The sequence below is a fragment of the Notamacropus eugenii genome, chromosome 6 (genome assembly GCF_028372415.1).
Source record: "Notamacropus eugenii isolate mMacEug1 chromosome 6, mMacEug1.pri_v2, whole genome shotgun sequence".
Classification (NCBI taxonomy): Eukaryota; Metazoa; Chordata; class Mammalia; order Diprotodontia; family Macropodidae; genus Notamacropus; species Notamacropus eugenii.
In genome coordinates, this window is record NC_092877.1 from 285,900,110 (window position 1) to 285,925,010 (window position 24,901).

Below are 24,901 nucleotides of genomic sequence, written 5' to 3' on the forward strand. Positions count from 1 at the left end.
TAAATTCACACCAGGCCTGTTAAAGTAATATGCTAACTGATCTCCATACTTTTTTGATTTACCAGCACCAATGCTCTTTAAGAAAGTTTTTAATAAATCAGCTCCCCAAATATGTTTCATCAGGTGTTCAAAACTCCCCACTATTTTGTATTTTCTTACTTGTATCTCTGAATTCTGAAATTTTTTAAGATTGGCATTCTTGTTGTCCTTAAGAGTAACTGTAATATTTTAAAAAAATTATAAAAGGAATATTTTTAATGATCGAAAGTTTCTTTTCTCTAATGTTCACTCCAAGTGGTAGTAGTGGTGATTGGTTGGTTGATTATTTCCTTTATCTTCGAAGAGAAGCAAAATGACATCACCATTGTAAAGTGAAATTTCAGCGTATCTGACTGTGACTGACCAGACCAATATGAGCTCAGAATGCTGTACCACAGGTTGGGCACACAGTCTGTATGAATATTTGGGGTGGATATCCTAAATTTGTGCATCCTGCATTTACTTTGTGCTCTCTCAATACTGCTTTGCTCAAAGAGCACAGTACCTTTTCTTATGTGGGCCCTCCATGCTGAGCGGTTCTATGCCAGTGTCTCCCATATTGCATAGTCAAATCCAAAGTTCTTGAGAGAGACATTGAGAGTGTTCTTGTATCATTTCTTCTGGCCACCATGTGATGGCCTGCCCCATGAAAGTTCTCCATGAAATAGACTTTTTGGCAAGCATACATTTTTCATTTGAACAACGTAGCCAGTCCAACAGAGTTACGCTCTCTGAAGCAGAGTTTGAATACTTGGCAGTTCAGTTTGAGCAAGGACTTCAGTGTCTAGTACCTTATCCTGCCAGGTGATTCTCAGAATCTTCCTAAGACTATTCAAAAGAAAACGATTCAGTTTCCTGGCATGGTGCTGGTAGACTGTCCATGTTTCACAAGCATTTAACAATGAGGTCAGCACAATGACTCTGTAGACCTTCTCTCTGGTAGTCAGTCTAATACCTCTCCTCTTGAAAATCTTTCTTCTGAGCCTCCCAAACACCGAGCTAGCTCTGGCAATGCATGCATCAATTGCATTGTCAATGTGTACATCTCTGTAAAGTATACTACCAAGGTAAGTGAACTTATCCATAGCATTCAAAACTTCTCCATTTGTTGTAACCAATGGTTACAACATTATGTTGTATGTATGGATGATGTGGTGGTGGCTGATGGAGCTCCTGCATTTTATTGGTGTTAATTGTTAGGCCAAAATTAGCACAAACCGCAGAGAATTGATCCATATTTTGTTGCATCTCAGCTTCAGAGCCTGCATTGAGTGCACAATCATCTGAAAATAGAAAATCATGCACTAACACTCCTTCCACTTTGGTCTTGGCTTATAAGCTTTTCAAATTGAAGAACTTTCCCTCAGTATGGTAGTTGACCTTGATGCCATGTTCATCCTCATTGAAAGCATCTGTCAACATGGCTGAAAACATCAGGGTAAAAAGCATGGGAGCAAGCACACAGCCTTGTTTCACTCCATTGGCGACTGGGAAAGCACAAGAGCTTTGTCTGTTATCCAGAACCTGGGCAAACATTCCACCAAGAAAATGATGTACAATATTGACAAACTTCTCCAAGCAACCAAATTTTGACACAATTTTCCATAAGCCCTCATGAGTCAAACTCTAGGTCAGTTATACAAACACTGTGTACAGACCTCTGTTCTGCTCTTGGAATTTCTCCTGGAGTTTTTGGGCAGGAAACACCATATCAACTGTTCCTCAGCCCTTTCTGAAACCACACTGGCTCTCAGATATATGCCCATCTTCCAGGTGAATGATCATCCTATTGAGGAGTACTCTAGCAAGAATATTTCCAGCAATGACTAAGAGAGAGATCTCCCTGTGATTGTCACAGGACAATCTATTCCCTTTATCCTTATAGGGATGGATATTAGAAGCACTCTTGAACTCCTGGGGGATAACCTCTTCTTGCCATATAACCGGGAAAATTTTAGTCAACTTTTGTAGGAGCAATGGTCCCCCAATCTTGTAAGTCTCAGCTGGGATAGAATCACCACCAAGTGCTTTGCCACATGAAAGGAGCCCAATGGCCCTCTAAACCTCTTCTTCAGTTGGAAGCTCGGCTAAGGAGGGACTGACTTCAACCTGAGGTAAATGGTCAGTGATCTCAGCATTGATTGATGATGGTCTGTTGAGAACGCTGTGAAAGTGTTCAACCTATCTCTCTAGAGTTATGTCCTTATCACTAATCAATGTGGCTCCATCACCACTGAGCAGTTGTCATGCACCATAGGTTTTTGGTCCATAAACAGCCTTCAGGGAATTATAGAAGCACTTTGGTTTTTTACTATTAGCATAAAACTGAATTTCATCTACCTTCTTACTGAGCCAGGAATCTTGAATCTCTCTAAGCTTTGTTTGCACTTTGCTTTTGTTGTTGGAATTAAATGCTGCCTTCTTAGAGGTGGATGAACTATCCTGCTGGTAAATCCTGTGGAGTTCTTGTTTTTCATTTAGCAGCTTCTGAATTTCCCCATCATTTTCATTAAATCAGTCTTGGTGTTTGTGAGTGTTCTGACCCAGATGAGCAAATGCAGTGCTGTACACCAAATCTCTGAGAGTTGCCCATTCTTTTTCAGCTCCACTGTTGTCAGTTGTGATTGGCTTAACTTTCCCTCCAAATCAGCAGCAAATTGTTCACACTAAGAGAAGAGCTCTAATTTGTTGACGTTAATTCTTCTGGAAGTCATTTTGCCTTGGGGGTGGGGTTTTTGATGAATGTGAATATTTAGCTTGGAACGAATACGTCTCTGACCAGTGCAGCACTCTGCACCATGTATTGCCTTTGTCAGTCTCACATCTTGTCTGTCTCTTTTCCTTATAATCACACAGCCTATTAGATGCCAGTGTTTGCTGTGCGGGTGCATCCATGAAGTTTTATTGCATTTAGGTAAATGGAAAACAGTATTGTTGCTGGTTTTTTTTTTTTAATTTATAAATGAAATGTCTTTAGTGATCAAAAATTTCTTTTCTCTAATGTTCACTTTACCTTGTGGTAGTAGTAGTGGTAGGACAAGATCCCTGTAATAAATATATATGATCAAGCAAACAAGTTCTTGAATTGGCTGTGTCTGAAAGAACATCTCCATATGTATCCTGAGTCTATCATTTCTTTGTCAAGACATGTGTAGCATGCTTAATTATGGGTTATCTAAGAGCCACCGTTAGTCTGAGTTGATTAAAAGTTGTCATTATATAAATTGTTCTCCTGGTTCTGCTAAGTTTATGTAGCATCAGTTCAAGGTTGGTTTTACACTGTCATCTTCATCATTTCTTATGGCAAAATAGTATCATTTATCATAATTTATTCAGCCACTTCCAAAGTGATGTATATATATCTTAAGTTTTCAGTGCTTTGCCATCACAAAAAGAGCTGTTATAAATGTTTGTGTGTGTATACATATATATACATATATATGTAAAATGAGTATATATGTATACATTATATATTATTTATACAATATATGCACATAAATATGTGTGTATATATGCACATACATAGATATGTATATTTATATATACATATGTATATATATTTGTATGTGTGTATATATTCACAGCTCCAACCATGGTGCCTTAATGTGAATGTTTCCTAATAGATTGTCTAATATTCATAATTTTCCTTTATTTTTTACAAAATTTCTCAATCTGATATCAGTCATACATTTCTTTTAATTTTAATTCCTCTAAAAATTAATAACGGGTAATTTTAATGTGATCATTGATAACTTGAATTTCTTCTTTAGAAAACTACCTTTTCATGTTCACTGAGCATTTATCAGTTGAGAAATTGTTCTTTCTTTTATGAATTTGAGTCAATTCTTTCTGTATTTTGAAAAGGAGACTCATCAGAGAATCTTGATGCAAAGATATTTCTCCCATTTACCTATTTCTTTTCTAAAACTGTCCATTTATTTTTTCTGATCTTCTCCATTATTTCTTTCATGAACTCTTCCTCTACCCACAGATTTTGAAAGACAATTTCTCCCTTTTGCCTCTAATATGTGTTGCCATCTTTATTCCTGTCTTGTATCCATTTAGAGCTATTCATGGTATATAATATGAGATGTTAGTTTATTCCAAGTTATTTTTTCAGACTATTTTTCATTTTTTTCAGAAGTTGTCAAATAGTGAGTAGCTGCGATAGTGGAGTTGATCAAACTTTAGACTTCTGTGTTCATTTGTTTATAAATAAGGTTTATTAATAACCTCAATACATCTTAATAAATACCAAAAAATTTTGATTGTTACAATTTGGTGACATCCTTGTGAAATGGAACTGTTAAGTGACTTTATCTCTTTTTTTGGCCTCATTAATTTCCTTGAAATAATTGACCCACCCTGTACACATTATTTTGTTACTATTTTTTCTAAACTAATAAAATAATAAGTTGGTATATTCATTGGTTAGGAACAGAATAAGTAATTGATTAAAGTAATGTTAATATTTTTTATTTTGCTGACATACTATCAATGAACAAATAATTTTCTGCAGTTATTTAAGTGTGTCTTTATTTCTGGAGAGAATAGATTATGGTGGCTTATACAGTTCCTGTAGCTTTCTTGAAAACTGGGCTCCTTAGTATTTTACATATTCTGTAGTTATTTTAAATGGAAGTTTTTCTACCTTCTTCTTATGGGTTTTGCTGGTAAGAAAAAGACTGGTGATTTATATGGATTAATTTTACATCTCAGAAGTTTGCCAAAGTTATTGTTTTAATTAAATTAGTAATTTGCTTTATATGATTCCTTAAGGTAACTATCCTATCATAATGGGAAAAAAATGATACTTTTGTTTATTTTTTGCCTATGAGAATTACCGTATTTTCTTTTTTTCTTCCTTCTTTTAAAAATAAGATCAATGTAGAAAGATTTTATTATAAAATAACCCTTCACATCAATTTGGAGATATTTTAATATTATAATTGACATATTTCTGATTGAATGTAGAATAGAATTTATTGTCTAAAATAAATATGAATTAATTCAATGAAGTATTTACTGCTATGTGCCAGACACTGGAAATACAAAGGTAATAATGAAGTAATCACTCTTCTCAAGGTTCTTACATTCTACTGGCAATCCATCACATTATCCCAGACCTAAAATAACCTCAAAAACTGTTATGAATGTCAGCAATGTTATATAAATAAGGTTATACATGGATAAATGACAAATCTAAGGTGGTGACAAGGGAAAATCCCAGATGATAGGAGCTAATTATCAAAGAAGACCAAATGGCTGAGATTGTGGCACAAGCTAAAAATTACCAGTTATTCTTATAATGAAGAATTCATTAAAAGTCATTACAGAGAAGCCAAAGGAAACAATAACTTCACATAGGGACAGACTATTTCATATTTTTCTAAATAAACTTTCCTTCCATTCTCTGATACTCCACTGTGCAAATTTATTTTCCTATGACAATTTTCTTTTTAAAAGAATGCTAAACTAAGAGCTAGGAAACCACTATAGTCCATCATCTACCACTAAATTGTATGTGAGTTCAGTTTGTCCAACAGGAAAATAGAGTTAATAATTCTCTCTGTCTTTGAAGGTTATTTTTATGGTAAACTGAGATTATATTTCTATCAAGACTTTGAAAGAATTCAGAATCACTATAGAAAATTAGGCTTCATTTTCATTTTAAAACTATTTTTCTGATAATTTATATTAGCTTCAACAACTGTTATCTAACAATAATTTAACTACACATCAACCAATCAGTTTTTAGGTACCTACTCTATTTTAGATACTGGCTTAGGGATTTAAGTACAGAGCATCTCATAAATCCTACTTCCAAGTAACTGACATTCTAATATGTGTGTGTGTGTGTGTGTGTGTGTGTGTGTGTGTGTGTGTGTGTGCATATGTCTAATGATAACCATGTCTAGGGTGGGGGAGCAGGAATAAAAAAATTTACATGATAACTTTTTTGTATATTTGAAAGGAATAGTAAGTTGTACATAGGACATTTCTGGTTTTATGTGCAACCATTGTTTTATTGAATTATGTTAAAGAAATGCTTGTTTTATTCCATAAATTAAAAGAAAATTTAAAAAAAGAAAATATTACAATGTATAAAAATTAATAAATATAAGTATCTAAAAAGTAGTTAAACAAAAGACAGTTGAGGCAGGAGAGCCCTACTATATGGGCAGTCAGGAACGCTTTCATAAAAAGTTGGTGCTTAGTCTCCCTCATACAAAAGGGGGCTCTGTGAGGCAGAGGTAAGGCAAAGGACATTCCAGGCATGTGTTACAGCTGCTATGAAAGCATAGAGATGGATGATGGAGTAATATCTGTGAAGAGCAGAAAACAGAAAAAGGCCAGTATAAATGGATTGCACAGTGTAAGATGGGCAGTAAGTTTAAAATGTGGCCACAAAAATAGGTTGAGACCATGTTGTATATTAGTTTCAAAGTTAAACAGAATTTGTATGCTATTCTAGACTCAATAGAAAGTTCCTCAAGTTAATTGAGTTTATTTGTAGGTTAACGTTTCACTATTCTACAAACATTTTTTTCTGCGTGCAGGATATAAATTATGCTTTCATGATTCTTATTTCTCTTTTGAATTATTCAGAGATATTTTTCTGTAGTTCCATACTCTTTTGGAAGTTCACAGATCCTCTGCTTTCTCAGATGTTGGTTCAATTTCCTTTTGTTTGTAAAATATATCTAGCTCTATTTGGACGTTTTTAGATTTCTTGGAACCTGTCTTCCTTTCTGTTGTTAAATTCTTCCCTCTTGCTTTCAAGTGCTCAAGGTTTTTAAATTATTTTTCTTCCTCCTGCAATCTTTGACAATTTTGTTTTTTTTTTTCCTTATATTTCTGTCACTCACTTTCTGACTCTTCCCAATCTAACTAGAAATTATTTGAATTTTGCTAGATTAAGGTTTTAACTTTTGAGTATCCTCATTATCCATTTAAAATGACATCTGGGGAGACAGAAATGGCCCCAGTTAGCTGCCAGTCCTCTTTCCTTTAGTTCTTATGTAGCCCTAGTATACTGGTACTCTTCCTCAAATCCTTTATTCTTTTATACTATTACAGAGAATTGTAGCCTGAGGCAGATTACACTACTATTTTCCTCTATTTTCACCTCCTTTATAAGAGAATTGAACATAACTGATATCTGTTGCTTGTTACCACAGCATTCCAGGGTGAGAGTAAAGATAGAATGTGTTGGCTTAAACTGTGGAAGAAGCAAGTACATTTTTGAATATTTTCTGGAAGATAAACCCATGGCTTGTATTGTCTCTGCCTGCTTGAGCACAGAAATTGGTGGTGGAAGGTGACCTGAGTACTTAAGGGAGTAGGATTCTTCTCTGCTGCTACTTCATCATATTGTTACTTTGTTAGACTTCTTGGTTTCTTGACATCAAGATAAATACAATTGTTTTACCTTGTAAATAATTCTCATTTGTTTTCTGTTTTTTTTTTTATTTCTTTCTTTTTGAGAATATCTGAGGAATGGAGAAATTTCCAGTTCTACATTGTTTTGGTTCATGTGACAGAAAAATTATAATCTATTTTAACAACCTGAAGTATTTTTAGGTGCCTCCTATATCTAGGGATACAAAAACAAGCAAGAAGAAAGACAGTCCTTACCATCAGGGAAGTTATACTAGACAAAAGAGTACATATAAGGGAGTTGAAAACGAGGAGTTACGGTATTAATATGAAGGCTTTGTATCAAAGTCTGGAAAGTAAGAAGCAGGACCAAGAGAAGAATGAATGTTTGTTGGGACCCTCTCCAAAATGAAGGTCTTGGATAGTACTCACCAAAGAAGAAATGGGATAATATGATGGAGAGATCTTCCATTTCAGTGATTAACTTTTTGGTCTCAGAATTCCTTTATATCCTTAAAAATCATTAAGGATATTCAAATGAGAATTTTGTGCAGAGTATAGTTATAGACATTTACTATATTAGAAATCAAATTACCTTGATATTATTATGAAATTAGTTTTGACCTCAGAGAACCCCAGAAAATATCTTTGGCATCCCCAGATCACACTTTCAGAATCACCATTACAGAGTGAGGATACTATAGACATTTAAGGGAATTTTAAACAATTTATATTTATAAAAATATGCCTTGACTGATGAAGACAAAACTGAAATACACTCATGTTTTGAAATGAAATCTTTGTGGATCTGTCAAGTCAAATTCACAGAAACTTTGGGAATGGAGTTTATGCAATAATTTTGTTTTCTTAGGGTAATACAACAAATCCCATTCTAAAAATTGAATGTAAGCTTGTCACCTGCATCTTCAATGTCGAAGTGGTCAAAGTAAGTGACTTGTGAAAAGCTAGAGCAAATGTACTAGCAAACATTTTACTCACGATCTTCTAATCTAATTTTTTATCTTCTACTTGTCTACAGATAGAATCCTTAACCTTCATATGGGTAGATTTTTTTTTCTGAAAATCTCCTTCCTTTTTAGATACTAGGTAGAACTCAGATTTGTGCTTCTTCAGTATCCAGATTATAATGGTATACCTCTGTTTTCTCTGAAACCTAATTTATCACTTTTTGCCTATGTCACGTTTCAAATGAATGAATACTAGGATAAACCAGTGGTGGGTCTTTCATCTAACTTTACAGAGAAATACTCTGAACATGTTTTAATCATGAGATTTCTTGTCTCCCTAGGAAATCGATATTCAAATCCCACTTTACTTTTGTTTTTCATAAGGTTTATTTTATAATTTAGAATGAAGAATAAAATGCAGTTGATTAAAAACTGAACTCTCTGCTTTCATGTAAGCCTTTATTTTCCTAGAAGGGTAACTCAACAAGGAAAATAACCATTTAAATCTGGAAAGTCCTTAGTGAAAGAAAAGAAAAAAAAATTAAACCTGTTATGTAGGCACAAAATCTTTGGTTCCCAGAAGGCTCAAATGACCATAGGTCACGCCATTAACATGATGACATTTTCTCTTTAGGTATTGTGTATATTACTTAATATTTTGATGACTGGGAAAGCACACAGATAATTCAAGTGATATTTACATTACCAGTCTGGATATCTCATTTCCATGTTAAAGGATTAAGATTCAAGCAGTAGTTCCTGAATGATCCCCAAGAGATTCTTACAATTAAGTGTTTATTGTGATATTTATTTGTAGAGTTGTATTTCCTATGAGCAATATCATTTTGCTCATGGAGAAGACTTCAGAATTTCAGATGGAGAAAGCAAATCTTTTCATATATCAAACTAAAAAAAGTCATTAATGCATGATTACTGTAAAAAAAAAAAAGTTTTTTTTACTGAGTGGGTACCTTGCTGGTGATATTTTTTTGGGGGGGGGGAGTCATTTTTCTTGTCCTTAAAGTTACTTTTTAGCAGATGTTGAAGTTTAGGAGGCAGATAAAAGAAAATCACATGGTATAACGAAAAGTACATTGATATTTAAGCCAAAAGTTTTTGCTTCAAATTCCAGCTTTTGCTACTTATTACATTTGTAACCTTGGATAAGTCAATTGTCTGAGTTTCAGTGTCCTCATCAATAAAATTAGGGTGAGACTGAATGATCTCTAGGATATATCCCAAGTTGAAATGCAATGATAGTATAAGACATGTATATGGAACATGTACACAGTTCTGATAGAAAAGAAAAATGACTTTTAAAGGTAGAATGAAGATCGGGTGTGTCTGCAGATTAGAAGATGTGGCATTTGACCCAGACCACAACATCTGGACAGGAATTCAATAAGCAGTTGTGGAAGAAGATGCATTCTAAGCATGGGGAAAAGCTTAGAATCAGTTTAGGACATGGTTAGTGGTTCAGGTTGGCACCTCAAATAATTCAAGAAGGTAAGTAGTATGAGAAATGGAGGAAAAGTATGTTGTGGCTAGATTATTGGTCAGTACATCAAGACCCTATGACTTCATTCATTTTGGAATTTTCAGTGAGGGAACTTGTGATACTGAGTTGTACTGTGACCTATCCACAATTTTAGTTGCTGATGGTTGTCTGAACCTGAAAGAGGTTAAATGATTTGCCCTTGATTACACAGCTGGTTAATGTTAGAGATGGGATTTGAACTAGGAGTTAGATTCCTGATGGTATCCACTACTCCTCTTTGACTCTCAGATTATGCTTAGCTAAACACAGGGGACTGAATGAAGTTTCTTTAAATAGGGAAATGACAAGACCAGAGTTAAGCATTGAAGAATATTATTATTTATTTCAAGTGATAACTCTCTCCAGAGATAATGGAGGGAAAACATGTTTGAAAAAGAAATTTTTTAAAAGATACATATATATCCTTTGTATAAATATATGTAACTGTATACATTTACATACATACATATATGAACATGACAAGTCAGGATGTTTCTCCCTATGTACTTAAAATATCTTGACATTTAATAAATTAATTTTTACTGCTCTCTTAAATCTCCACAATTAGCAATGATGAATGAAGTCTGAAACAATGCTGCTCATTCTGATAAAGTACTTCAATGCTTAGATCCTAACAGAACATTGAGCTTTCCACCACTTTTTCCTGAATCTGGGCTATGCTGTAGCTGTTCAGTTCATATAAAAATAATACTGTACAATCATCCTTCCACATTGCTCCATGATTGATAAATCCATTCCTGACATCCATACGCATTGCTCTGATGGCTACTTTGAAAGACACATGCAAGTCACATTTAAGAAATGTGTGGTCACAGTAGAAAAACTTTTCAGGTACTCTGTTGTGCCCCATTAAGAATATATGTAACAATAGTATACACATATTGAATTCATGCTTCGCCTCAGTCAATATTTGGTTCTTGGGTCATTAAGCCTTTATGTTCATCTCAGTAGATGTCAATATCTTCTTTAGTTACTACCAAATAAGATCTAATGCATGTGAAGCTACCCTATAAAAAGGTATTTTACAAAACATTTTCACTTAGTCCATTAAACAGTGAAGTTATGGTTGAGAAAGAAGTGAGCTTTATTAAGGTGACATCATATATGTTTGTTCATAAGTCCTATATTAATTTTTTTCTCTGGGGGGTTTGAAAGTCCTGATAATTATAATCAGAATTGCATTTTAGATGTTCATGAAAATTCCTTCTAATTTAAGAATCTGGACCGATTTGCTATGGGATCATTGGGCCAATAGTTGCATAAATCTCAAGGAGTTAGAATATGCTCCTTCCACATGCTCATTTACACCCCTAATCTTGGACATATGGTCCCTACTTTTCTGTTTTCTTATTATCTACTTCAATTATTTAAAATACTGGTTTAAGGGTTCAGGTTGATTACTAACATCAGAATATCGGTAGAACCACTAAAAGAATATCATTAGAATAGGCAACAGCTGGATATTTAAAAATCAAATCAGACTCTTCTTTCTCCCCGGGTATCAATTATCCCTCTTGGATGTGGGAAGGAAATGCAAGAGAAAAATGGAAACAAGAATTGATCCTATTAAGCATTAATACAATTTTGACTCAGATCGTATTTCTTTTACATATGGATATTAAATTTATCCAGTTTGTCATCCCTTAGCACAAAATATGAAGAACAGATACATACACATGCAGCAGGCTATTTCTGTTAACATCATATCTGTGTATGTATATTTATACATATACACATACATCTATGATAAAACATTATAAATCATTAATGTAGAAAATTTTGCCACATAGTAAACCCCATAGAGAGAAATGAGGAAGCTTGAGCAAAGAATTATTCTTTCTTTGTTTGGAAAGATAGCATCCTGAAAATATGTACACTAAGCTAGAAATGTCCAACACATATTGATACCAAGTAAACAGTATGTAATGAGACCATGTTTCTGCTTTTCTTTTTATCACGATTGCTTGACTCCAATTTTGGCACACAATAAACACTTAACAAATGCTTGTTGACTGTTTATAGTCAGCCCTAGAATACAGTGGGAATATTTTTTTTATCTCTGATTGAACCATTATCAATGACATTACTATTATTCCCTTTATTTTTAGGGGGGAGGAGAGGATATAATTTCTAGGTAGTTGTAGGTTTTTCCGCAATCCATCTTAGTCCCAGAACTTTCACTCTGATGATTGTTTCCAAGTTATCTTACATAGCTTGTTTGTACATAATTTGTTGTGTGTTGTATCCTCCATGAGACTGAGCTCCTTGAAGGCAGAGTGGCTTTTGTCTTCCTTTGTATCCATAAGAACTTAGCACAGTGCTTGGCACATGGAAGGTATTTAATAAATGGTTATTGACTAGCTGACTGATTAACTAGGTATGGCACTAAAATGAAGTAAGATCCTTCCAGAAAGAAGCATTCACAAATGCCATCAATACTAAAATGAGATCAAGGTTTGCCCTGTTATAAGGGATACTGAGCTTAAACACTGCTACAATGGATGAGGACATTGTATTTTTTCTAGAGGCAAATTTTGTCCCTCTTCCCCACCAAATTGTGAAAGTCACTAACTGTGTCTCATTCTGAGTGAACAGGTGAAAACCTCATAACTTCTCTGCCCAATCTCTCTTCAGGAGCTAAAAGTTTTTATTGTTGTTTTTTCATTCTACTCCCTGTTCTATTTTCTCTGAAGGCAGTACCAATGCAAAGAAAAACTTTTTGCAAGTATTCTCTAACTATATAACTGCATTAAAATTGCTAATGCCTCATCTGAGAAGCTAGAATTGAGTTCAATGAACAATACCGGATGCAAATTGATATAAACCAGGGCTTTCACAAAAACCCGAATTTTAGCATACCAGTGTCTGAAAGCTATGCATACATGGGAGACCTCTGGGGCATGCTTCTTTATAACATCAACTGTGAAAAGGACAGAAATATAAAAGAAAGAAATGAAGGGAGAAAGGAATAAGCTTATCATGTACTATGTGCTGTGCATTGTGCTAAGGACTTTTTAGATGTTACCTGAGTTGGTTCTCACAACTAATGTAAATGTAAATGTAAAATGGTTCCCCATTTTACAGTTGAAGAAACTGAGGCAAACAAAGCTTAAGTACTTTGCTTAGTGTGACACAGCTACTACATGTCTGAGACTGGTTTTGAACTCATCTTCCTGATGCCAACCCAGTGTTCTCTCCATTGTACCACCTACCTGTCTCTATGCAATGATAAACTGCTTAGCAGTGGCAATATTAACAAACTGAATAACAAATATGATTTGGTGTGTGTGTATGGAGGGATAAGATTTTTAAAGAAGCCACTTTTTCATATGTACAATAATCTTGGGAGGAATCTAAAGATAAATTCCACTATTTTGGATCTATCTAATAATTATAATAATACCCTAAATATACTACACTTGAATAAAAACTCATGGGGTAGAAATAAAATTTCAGCTTCATATTATAAGAGACCCTATTTGTTGTTAGTGAATCTGTTCCTTTCTGTTGAAATTACCAAAAATGAAAATTCAGCATAAAAAAAATTGTAATTTGTATGTACCTACACGAACTGAATAAATTACCACCAAAAATAACCAACATGAATATGACTTCTGATAGTTGTTTTTATTCTACATTAAGGTTAAATATGAAACCATACACAGTCAATAATCAATTCTGCAAGGTTGGGTCACACTGAGCTCCACAGGAACTTTTTACAAAGTGATAAATATATCTTCAAATAATGGACATACATCCTTGCACATGCTCATGTTCACACACACAGCAGGCACTCTCTGTTGAATTAAAAGAATATTTTTCCCCAAGGAGGTCTATGTAACTCTATGTAACAGGATGATGCTTGTAACTGAACTTCTGCAAATAAGAAATTGAGAAAATTTGAAAGATTTTGGAGAACTCTTTAGGCTTTGCAATGAATTCATATCAAGTAAAATCCTATTAATCTCCTTAATTATGTTGCAATATATTAAGCACATAGATAGATAATGTAGATAAATTTTTCCTAAATCCAAGAGACCAAGTTCATTTTCTATTTCATGATTACAGCTTTGGCTTTTGGTACAAGGAGTTACTATGTGGGCAGTTAGGTGGCTCAGGGGATAGATCGCTATACCTGGAGTCAGGAAGACTCATCTTTGTGAGTTCAAATCTGACCTCAGACACACCCTAGTGATATGACCCTGGGCAAGTCACTTAACATTGTTTGCTTCAGTTTTTTCATCTATAAAATGAAATGGAGAAGTAAATGGCAAACCACTCTAGTTATTATCTCTGCCAAGAAAACCCCAAATGGGATCATGAAGAGTCAGATATGACTGAAAAACAACTTAACAGCAAAAGCTACTGTGAAGAACTGTCTATTTGTGTGTGATCCATTTTTCATTATTTACATACGCTAATAATTAATTAATCAATTCCTTTTTTCATTTATTTGCTTGTTTACTTATTTAATTATATGTGTATGTATGTGTGTACATGTGTATATTTATTGCTGAATTGATTGGTCTACCTAGAATCATCTGCATTATCTCAGAAGTTCTTCTCTAGGACCAATGAATTACACATAATAAATATTCATTTTGTAGAATTTGGGGGGGAGGTCATCTCTATATCTGTCTCCCCATTTTTGTCTCTCTGTCTCTCTCCCTTGCTTTGTCTCTATGTTTTTATATATACGTTTTTCTGTCATTTCTTCTTCTCTTTTTCTGTTTCTGTCTCTCCTTCTATAACTGGATTTTAGTCATGATGTCATTGGTATAGAAAACTCTCAGTGAGGAAGCTACCTTACCAAAACTGCTCTGCAGTTTAGAGTTACCTGAAATAATAATAGGTTAAGTGATTTGCATTTGGTAACAACACTTCTACCTGTTAGTCAAAAAAATATTTATTATGAACCTTTTTTGCATCAGGCACTGCACTCAGGATTTGGGAATGCAAAGAAAGGCAAAACATAATACCTGCTCTTAAGAAACTCACAGTTCAAGAGAGAAAACCATATGTAACTCTCTAGGTACAAACAAGTTCTGCTTAGTAAAAATTAGATATAATCAACAAAGGGAAGAAATAAGAATTAACAGCAGTTGGCAGACTTCTTGTGGAAGATGGGATTTTAGCTCATATTTGACGAAATCCAGCTAAGTGAGGAGAAGAATATCCTGGGCATTGAAGCAGCAGATGAAAATACTTAGAATTCAGAGTCATGTTTGAGAAGCAGCAAGGGGGCCAGTGTGTCTGAATCACAGAGTATGTGACAGGAGGAAGGTGGAGGAGAGAAAGGGGTGATATGAGGGGTGTAAGAAGAAGAGAAATGTGGGGGAAAGCAGGTTATGAAAGGCTTTCAAGAATTTTACATTTGATCCTGAAAGTGACGGAGCTTTTAGAATTTATTAAATAGGAATGTCAAATGGTCAAACCTGTGCTTTATGAAGATTAGTCTGACAGTTAAATGGAGGATAAATGAGTAGGAAGATCTGTGACAGGGAGACCAACTGCTATGCTGCAGCAGTGCCCCAGGTTTGAGGTGATGGGGGATAAAAGAGGGTGGCAGCATTGTCAGAAGAGAGAAGGGGGCATATGTGGGAGAAATGTTATAAAGGTAACATATATAATAGGATACATAAACAAATTTTTAGAGTGAGCAATCAAAGGTGACACTTAGCTTGAAAGGATGGATACTTAGGAGTATGGTTGTGCCCTTGGAAATAATAGGCAAATTTGGAATGGGAGAAGCTTTTTTGGGGGAAGATAATGAATTGAGTTTTAGATATCTTAAGTTTAAGATGTCTATAGGCTCTCCAATTCAAGATATCTGGTAGGGAGTTGGAGTTGCAAGAAAGAAGGTCAACTGAAATTTAGGGTTGGATAAATGTTTTTGAGAATCATCAACAGAGAGGTCATAATTGAATTCATTGGAACTGATGAGGTTACCAAATTAAATAGTATGATGGGAGAAGGAAAGATGGCCCAAGATAGGGCCCTCTGGGACACTGACAGTTTGAAAGCATGATTTGGATGAAGATCTAGAAAAGGAGATTTAAGAAATGCCATATAGGTAAAATGAGAACCAGGAAAGAGTGGCATTCTGAAAATTTAGAAAGAAGTACGAATTAAAGATACAAGGTTGAACAGCAGTGTCAAAGACTGGAGAAAGAGGTCATAAAGGATGAGGATTGAATAAAAGCCATTACATTTGGTTATTAATATATTGTTCGTAACTTTGAAGAGAGTTCTTTTTGAATGATAAGTCAATTAATATTTATTAAGCTTTTCCTATGGGCCAGAAATTATGATAAGCAATGAGGATAGCAAAATAGGAAAAACATAGTCCCTGCCCTTAAAGAACTCATAATTTAATTGAGGAATTTACAATTTAATGATGAAATTTGAAAATAAGATTGTAGAGAGTTAGGAAGATAAGAGGAGAAAAGGAAATGGAGACTTGTTTTGGTAGATGATCTCAACTAATTTAATGTTAGAGAAAGGTCTTAAAAGCAGGTCTTACAGACACTGAAACTAAGATCCAATCTCAATATGCTGCCTCTGAAACAACAATTTACATATATTAAAATAAACAATTATTATTATCTCAGGAATTTGGTGGTAAGGGAAAATTTTTGTCCCCTTTCCTTCAAGTGGAAAGAGCAGAAGAAAATAAAAGGAGGATGAGCATGTAAATTTCTCTTTTCAGATTTAGCATAAAGTGCAGTGTTGGAACCTTACCAGCATCACATCTGGGTTAAAGAGCAAATGACTTATAAATCTAAAAGGGGATAAAAGTCTACTAAAGTTATAAAGAAATATGCACACTAATGGACAGGGTAAGGAAGCAATCCTTATAAAGGTGTGCAGATAAAGATTAAGGAAGGTGGGGATGGGGAAGGCATAAGGACTCTTAGAGAGGTGGTTCAAATAAGGAATTGAAAGCTATAAGGAGAAGGTAAGGAAATAGAGACTGGACAAAAAGAGAGTCTGGAAAGGAGAATAATGAGTAAAATTAAGAAGGAGGGAAATTCACAAATAACAATTACAATTTTAAATATGACTGAGATGAACTTACCTATAAAATGGAAACAGAGAGCAGAATGGATTAAAAACCAGAATCCAAAAACATGTTGTTTATAAGAAATACATTTAAGAATGAGAAATACACAGAGTTAAAATGGAGAACTGGAGTAGAATTTATTATGCTCCAGATGATGTAAAAAAAAAAAAAAAAGGTAGGGGTAGCAATCACGATCTTAGACAAAGTAAGGGCTAAAATAGATTTTAAATAAAAAAAGATAGACAGGGTAAGTACACAAGGAAGTAAACAGAATTTTAGATAAGCTAGATATGATAGATATCTGGAGAGAATTGAAAGGGAATAGAAAGGAATATATCTTTTCCCCAGTGGTTTGAGGTACCTTTACAAAGACCAAGCTTATATTAGAGCACAAACATTTTATAGTTAAAAGTAGAAAAGTAGACATATCAAAAGTATCTTTTGCATGCCACAATACAATAAAATTATATTTAATAAGGGACAACTGAAACATAGATTAAAAACTAATTGGAAATTAATTAACCTTATCTTAAACAATGGGTAGATTAGACAAATCATAGAAACAACCAGTAATTTCATTAAAAAGAATGACAATAATGAGATATGTTAAAGTCTGTGGGATGCAGCAAAAAGGGTTGTTAGAAGAAAATCCATATCTCAAAATGCTTACATTAATAGAACAGAGAAAGAATAGGCCAATGAATTGGTTATGAAATTAAACAAAAGAAAAAAAGAACAAATTAAAAATTCTCAATTAAACATTAAATTGGACATTCTAAAATTAAAGGTGATAGCAATAAAATTGAGTTAATACTGAATTAATACATGAAAGTAAAAGTTGACTTTAGGAAAAAATAAATTAAGTCTTGTTAATTTGATTTTTTAAAAAAGAGAGAAGAAAACCAAATCACTAGCATTAAAAATGGAAAGGCTGAACATACCACTAATGAAGATGAAATCAAAGCAATTACAAAGAAATACATTTATCCAATTATATGTTGGCAAATTTAACAGTTTAAGTGAAATGGAAGAATATTTACAAAAATATAAATTGCATAGATTAACAGAAGAAGAAATAGAATGTGTAAATAAATCTACCTTAGAAAAATAAATTACACAGGCCACAAGTGAGCTTCCTAAGAAAATAGTTCCAGGACAGATGTTGGAGGTGTTATGGAAAAACTGGGAGACTGATTCACTATTGGTGGAACTGTGAACAGATCCAACCATTTTGGAAGCAACCTGCAATTATGCCCAAGGAGTTATTAAGTTGCTTATATGGTTTGATGCAACAGTACCACTACTAGATCTATTTCCAAAAATGATTAGGGAAAAAGGAAAAAAAAAAACCTGTATGTTCTATAATATTTGTAGCAATTCTCTTTGTGGTGGCAAAGAACTGGAAATTCTAGGCATGCCTGTTAATTAGGGAATGACTGAACTAGCTCTGGTACATAAATGTTATGTAATACTACCACGCTACAAGAAATGATGAGCTGAGTGATATTAGAAACACGTGATTAGGCTTGCATGAAATAGTGAAGAGCAAAATAAGCAGAACCAATTAGAACCACTAATTTTTTATGAATACAACTTACAGTGATTAACTCATTTTCACTATTATAAATACCCAAATGAACTACAAAGGATATATGAAGGAAAACACTGTCTGCATAAAGAGAAAGAACTGATAAATAGAACTATGTATAGCATGATTTTACACATATACGTATGTATGTATATATATATGCATATATACACACATCCATACACACATATACATACATACACGTTTGTATCCAATGGTAGCCATCTCTGGCTTGGGGGAAAAAAGGGGGAAAAAGAATGTTACATGGTAACTTTATGTATTTAAAAAGAATAACAACTACCCAAGAGTATATTTGCAGCTTCCTGTACAATTATTTTTTTTATCCTGGTGTTGTTTAAATGCTTGTTTCATTCTTAATTTCAGAATAAAATTTAAAGAGTTAATTGCTTTTCTGATCAATGAGTGCTTTTTCATGTTAATTAGACATAATGGAAACAATTCAGCTAGCTTTCTACCAAGTGTCAAGTTTCTGCTTGATTTGGGTCTGGAATGTTAAAGTACTTCAAGCAGGGAGATTCCTCTTAGTACCAATTCATAACATGTATATGTATGTACATATGGTTGCAGAAGGTTGATCTGTCCATGAGAATTGGTAAAAATTATTTATGATTGGTGATAAATACAACTATCATTAAATTCGTAGATATTCATTAAGTTCCTTCAACAGTAAGTTGAAAGCATTGGGCCAGGCATGGGGTCAAACACAAAATGTAGATTAAATGCTATCTGTCCCAATGAAATTTACAGTCTAATACAAATATACTATCACACCTACATTCTTTAATTACATACTTCAAAGTACTATGAAGTCAATATAAATGAACAATATAAATGAAGTGAAATATACATATATAAACACACACATATATACATGTCCACATATATACATGTATTTACACATATTTAGGCACATGTATACAATCTATATGTCTGTATAGTTTAAGTATACATTATACATACATACATACATATATGTATATATTCTTCTTCACAAAGTCCAGAAAATACTATAATTTCTTCAAAACCTAAGGATAAATTTTACATTCAAATGTTTCCCACTGAAAAATGATAAAAAAAGCATACTAATAAGTATAGCAATTTTTACTGTAGTTTACAACAAATTGAACATTTTCTCCTCTGAAGTATATAGGTGTAATTTTTTTCCCTGCTTCATATATAAACTCACTGTTTCATTATGGGTCTATAAGATTGTAAGTGCATTGAAAAAAGTCATTAAAATATGCTTATGGTTTTGGTTAGGATAAGTTTCCCTCACCCAAAGAACTTTTTATTATTCCTTGGATGTTATAAAAAAAAAACCCCACCAAACTTATTATTAGGGAAAATATTTGTAATAAAATTTAATTGTGGACTGTGATTTAATATGCCAAATTTCTAACTGGGAGAACTTTTTTATAACCTGCATTATAGATTCTTGTAAAACAAGATTTTATTAAGAGAAAATGACACATCGACAGTCATGTTGTCAAACTCATGCCTCTTGATTTATAATGTTAAAAAGTGAAAAAAAATAATCTTGCGTTGTAATCCAACATTGAGTTTTTTTTCATGCAAATATTTTTGAAAAGTGAAGGCAAAAGGGGAAAGAAGTTAAGAAGTTAAAGCCAAATGCTTTCTCTGGCATGTCTGTGTATACTCTGGGAAATAAAAATAGTCAAGGTCATTATCATCTCTTCCCACCTCAATCACATTAACAACTTTCCTATTATCAAGGATCAAGGCAGACTAAAGAAAAAGTAGAGAAAATAGTTTTCTCAGGGACATTTCATAATGGGTTTCCCATTCCTCTGAAATATATGGGCAACACAGAAAAGGGAAAGATGAGGAGACTTTGCTTACACACATGTTCTGATACTTACTGAGCTTCATTGATCTCTTGATTTTAAAGGGAAAAAAAAAAACAATTAAAGGAAAAAAAAGTGTTATACTGACAGTGCCTTGCCTGTGTAAGGTGACTTTTAAAAATCTGCAGAGTTTGGTGGTAGAATTGGATGGGGGAAGAAGAATGCTCAATGAGAAGATCATATGAGAGAAATAGAGTGCATTGTGTACCATGGCTCCTATAATGACTATATTAGATATTTACAGATGGTAGAATTTTTAAAATTTCACTAGTTTACATACAATTCATAGGATTTCCTAGAAAATTTTTATAGGAAAAGAATACTATTTCCATAAGCTAATTTCAGTTTTCTTTGTGGTTTCTGAAGAGCAATTTGGAACTCTGCCCAAAGGGCTACAAAAATATTCATACCCTTTGACTCAGTAATATCGCTTCTAAGACTGTATTCCCAAGAGATCATAAAATTGGGAAATGTACAAAATGTTTATAGGTGCACTTTTTGTGATGGTGAAAAACTGGAAATCAAGGGGATGCCCATCAATTGGGGAATGGCTGAATACATTATGGTATATGAATGTAATGGAATACTATTGTGCTATAAGAAATGATGAACAGGAAGACTTCAGAGACCTGGAAAAGTTTATATGATCTGATGCTGAGTGAAAGGAGCAGAACCAGGAGGACTTTGTGCACAACAATGACTACAATGCGAGAGAGTGTTTTCTGGTAGACTTGGAATTTCATTGCAATGCAAGGACTTAAAAAAATTTCCCATGGTCTTTTAAGGCAAAATGCCTTCCACGTCAAGAGAAAGAATGATGGAATTCAATCACAGAATGGAGTAGATCATTTTGTGTGTGTGTGTGTGTGTGTGTATGTGTATTACATTTTAGTTTGTTATATGATTTCTCCCATTCGTTGTAATTCTCCTACACAGCATGAGTATAGTGAAAATGTATTTAATAGGCATGTATGTGTAGAACCTATATAAAATTATGTGCTGTATCAGGAAGGGAGGAGGAAGGTAGGGGAGAGGGAATGGAAAAATCTAAGTTATATGGCAGTGATTGTAGAACATTGAAAATAAATAAAATTAATTAAAAAAACAAACAAACAAAAAAACAAAGAAGTCATGAGAACCCTAATGTGGTTGGCCACTTTCCTACTGCAGCAGAGAATGGACAGCCACTTATTGAATGTGATATCCTGGGAATGGCCTTCATGTGTGGGTAGGACTATATGGCTACCAAGATCCCTTCCTAACCTCAAATTCTTTGTTGCCCAGTAAGTGGATGAAAAGGGAAGGATGGAAGGGATTCCTGAGAGCACTTGGGAACTTATTGGGTGAGAAAGAGGAAGGAAAGAACTTGACTATAGATTGTATACTGAGTATCTGTGTAGGAATCAGTGTTGCAAATTCATTGAGATAAACCTCCATGTTTTCATAAGGTTCCTCCTTACACAAAAGTGCACTCTCAACTTGGGGAAACCTGTTCATCTAAAGGACTCCTCCAGAGGTGTGAACTCTGGGAGCCTCAGAGCTGCTGCAGACACCAAGGGTTAACAAGTTGAACTGCAGGATTCCAGGCTAGAGGAGTTCAAACTTCCTCTGGGAGGCCCTAAAGGGGTAGGGTTACCTCCTATAAAAGGGAAGCAAACTTTCCCTCACAAGCACTTCCTTGAGTGGAGCTGAAGTCTCTTCATCTAAGTTGCTGCAGAAAAGAAGCAACTGAGCCATTTTGTGAACGTCGGGGTAGTGCCACAGCTGCGTGGGGACTGAACTGGGGGGAGCGGGGAAAAACCCAGTGGAGCGGTGGGAGTCGGATCCCTGCCTGTTAAGCCACAGCACCCGAGATGCATCGTGACTTTTGTCCACTGGATTGTAAGATTTATGTAGGTAACCTTGGTAACAATGGCAACATGACTGAATTGGAGCGAGCTTTTGGATATTATGGACCGCTCCGAAGTGTGTGGGTTGCAAGAAATCCTCCCGGCTTTGCTTTCGTTGAATTTGAAGATCCCAGAGATGCAGCTGATGCTGTCAGAGGACTAGAAGGAAGAACACTTTGTGGCTGCCGAGTAAGGGTGGAACCTTCGAATGGTGAGAAAAGAACTCTTAAGCGTGGTCCACTACCTTTTTGGGGTCTTCGCCCAAGGGATGATTATCGGAGAAGAAGTTCTCCACCCCGACGCAGATCACCACGGAGAAGAAGCTGTTCTCGTAGCCGGAGCAGGTCCCTTTCAAGAGATAGAAAAAGAGAGAGATCGTTGTCATGGGAGAGGAATCATAAGCCTTCTCGTTCCTTTTCCAGGTCTCGTAGTAGCTCTAGGTCAAATGAAAGGAAATAGAATATCTGGCCTTCAAGAGGAGTGGTGTACAGGAAACAGCCCTTCATTTGACAGGAGCATGTACAGAACATTACAAGTTTCGTGTAAGCCTTCATAAGCTCAGTGCATTTTAAAAATGTTTTAGCTGTTAAAATTTGTTTATTGTCTTGTACCGGTGACACATGTAAAGATGTGTATCTCTCTGGTTTGAAACAGATCATATAAGGCAGGTAACACCAAGAATTTGTTACTTTACAATGTTCCCTTAAACAAAATTTTAATTTCTTTTGATTACTGTTCAGTTTATTTTGCATCAATTTGCAAATAAACCTGTAAAACCTGCAGTGACAAAAAAAAAAAAAAAAGAAGAAGAAGCAATTGGAGAGACAAGAATGGCTGCTGTTATGGAAAAGTTGCAGGAACTACAGAGTGAAATCACCTGTGCCATTGCTAGTGGCTACTTCTCTGAGCCAGTAACCATCAGCTGTGGGCACAACTTTTGCACAGCATGTCTCTCCTGGAGCTGGAGAGTTGGACCTATAGCTTTCTCTTGTCCTGAATGCAGGCAAGGGCCCCAGGTCAGAGAATTCCCAGTTCTCATTCCAATGAGTGCCTAGCACAGCTGACTGCCCTGAGCAGAGAGCTGTGCTCCCTGCTTTTGCAGAGTGCTGAAAGACAGCACCAGTGTGTCAGGCACAAGAAAATTCTCAAGCTCTTTGTGAAGATGACCAGATACCAGTCTGTGTGAGATGTTCCCAAAGCCCAGAGCATGGGACTCACAAGCTCTCTCCTGTAGAACAGGCTGCTCACAATTGCAGGAAGAAACTCCAACATCTTCGGAATCATGTGGGGAAGCATTTGGAGGAAGCTGAGATACTTTTTGCTCAGGAGGAGAGACCTACTGTTGGCTGGGATTGGGTGATCACACAGAATATAACAGGCTGCATCACGTCCTGATGGAGGAAGAATCCCGATGTCTGGAAAGGATGCAACAAGATGAAAGGGCAAGACAGAACAGACTATCCCAGCATATGCGAACCCTCCAAGATCTCATGGAAAAGCTGCAGGAAACAGGCCACCAACCCAATGTGGAGCTGCTGCAGGAAGTCAAGCAGTTCTTGGGAAGGAGTGGGTCAGTCCTATCCCAAAGGGTGGAGGCTGTCATGGCAGAGCTGAGAGAATATTCCGACCCTGACATGATGAGATGTTCATCCAATTCAGAGTGGATATCAGAATGTTTCCCACATTGACCAGTCCCTTTCTGACTGTTTGTAGTGATAAGATGAGTGTGAAGGATAGAGAAAGCTGGCAGCTGGAGACTAAACACCCTGAGGATGCTGTTTGCCATTATGTCTTTGCTGAGCAGTTCTTCAGGTCAGGCAGACAGTACTGGGAGGTGGATGTGACTCATCTCCCTCAGTGGATACTGGGGATCCACACCCTCTATTTGAGGAGGAAAGGGGATGGGAATGTGGACTCCTGTGCTTCTGCTTTCCTGTTTTGCTGTGTCAAGAAGGAAGAGGTTTACTATTTACAAACCCATCCTGAATCATTGAATCATGAAAGGTTCTGTACTCAGAGTTAGGGTGTACCTGGAACATACCCCTGGCACTCTTGTCTATTACAATGTCCTCCAGAGCTCCCTCATTTATAGGTTCTATCCCATTATCTTCAGAGCTCCTGTCACACCCATCTTTTCCCCTGGCCCTCTAGTTCCAGGCATAAAGGCTGGTCCCATGACTCTCTGTTCAGTGGACTCCTATCTCTGTGTTTGCTACTATTCCTGTCTCTGAGCATTTCTTCAGGGAGAAATTGTCAGTCCCCCACCAAGCTCCCTGACTGTGAGACTTCCATTTCCAGCCTACCCTGCAAGAGTTTGATCATTACCTCCTTCATGATGAAGAAGCCCCCTGCTCACCAACTAGAGCCCCAGAGTTTAAGCTGATTTGAACTTTATCCAGTTCTATCGCCTCAGAATTTCTGTAAACCTATCTTTGAACTATTTTTGGTATAAAATGAAATAAATTTGATTGCTTACTGTGCTTATGAAAAAAAAAAACCTATGGAAACTAATCTGGTCATTTGTTGAATA

At 35.2% G+C, this 24,901-nt stretch overlaps 2 pseudogenes; both read left to right on the forward strand.

Moving 5' to 3' along the window:
* Window positions 1-22,258: 22,258 nt before the first annotated feature.
* Window positions 22,259-23,129, forward strand: LOC140511424 (serine/arginine-rich splicing factor 3 pseudogene; annotated as a pseudogene).
* Window positions 23,130-23,201: 72 nt separating this feature from the next.
* On the forward strand, window positions 23,202-24,602 carry LOC140511425 (tripartite motif-containing protein 64-like; annotated as a pseudogene).
* The last annotated feature ends 299 nt before the right edge of the window (window positions 24,603-24,901 follow it).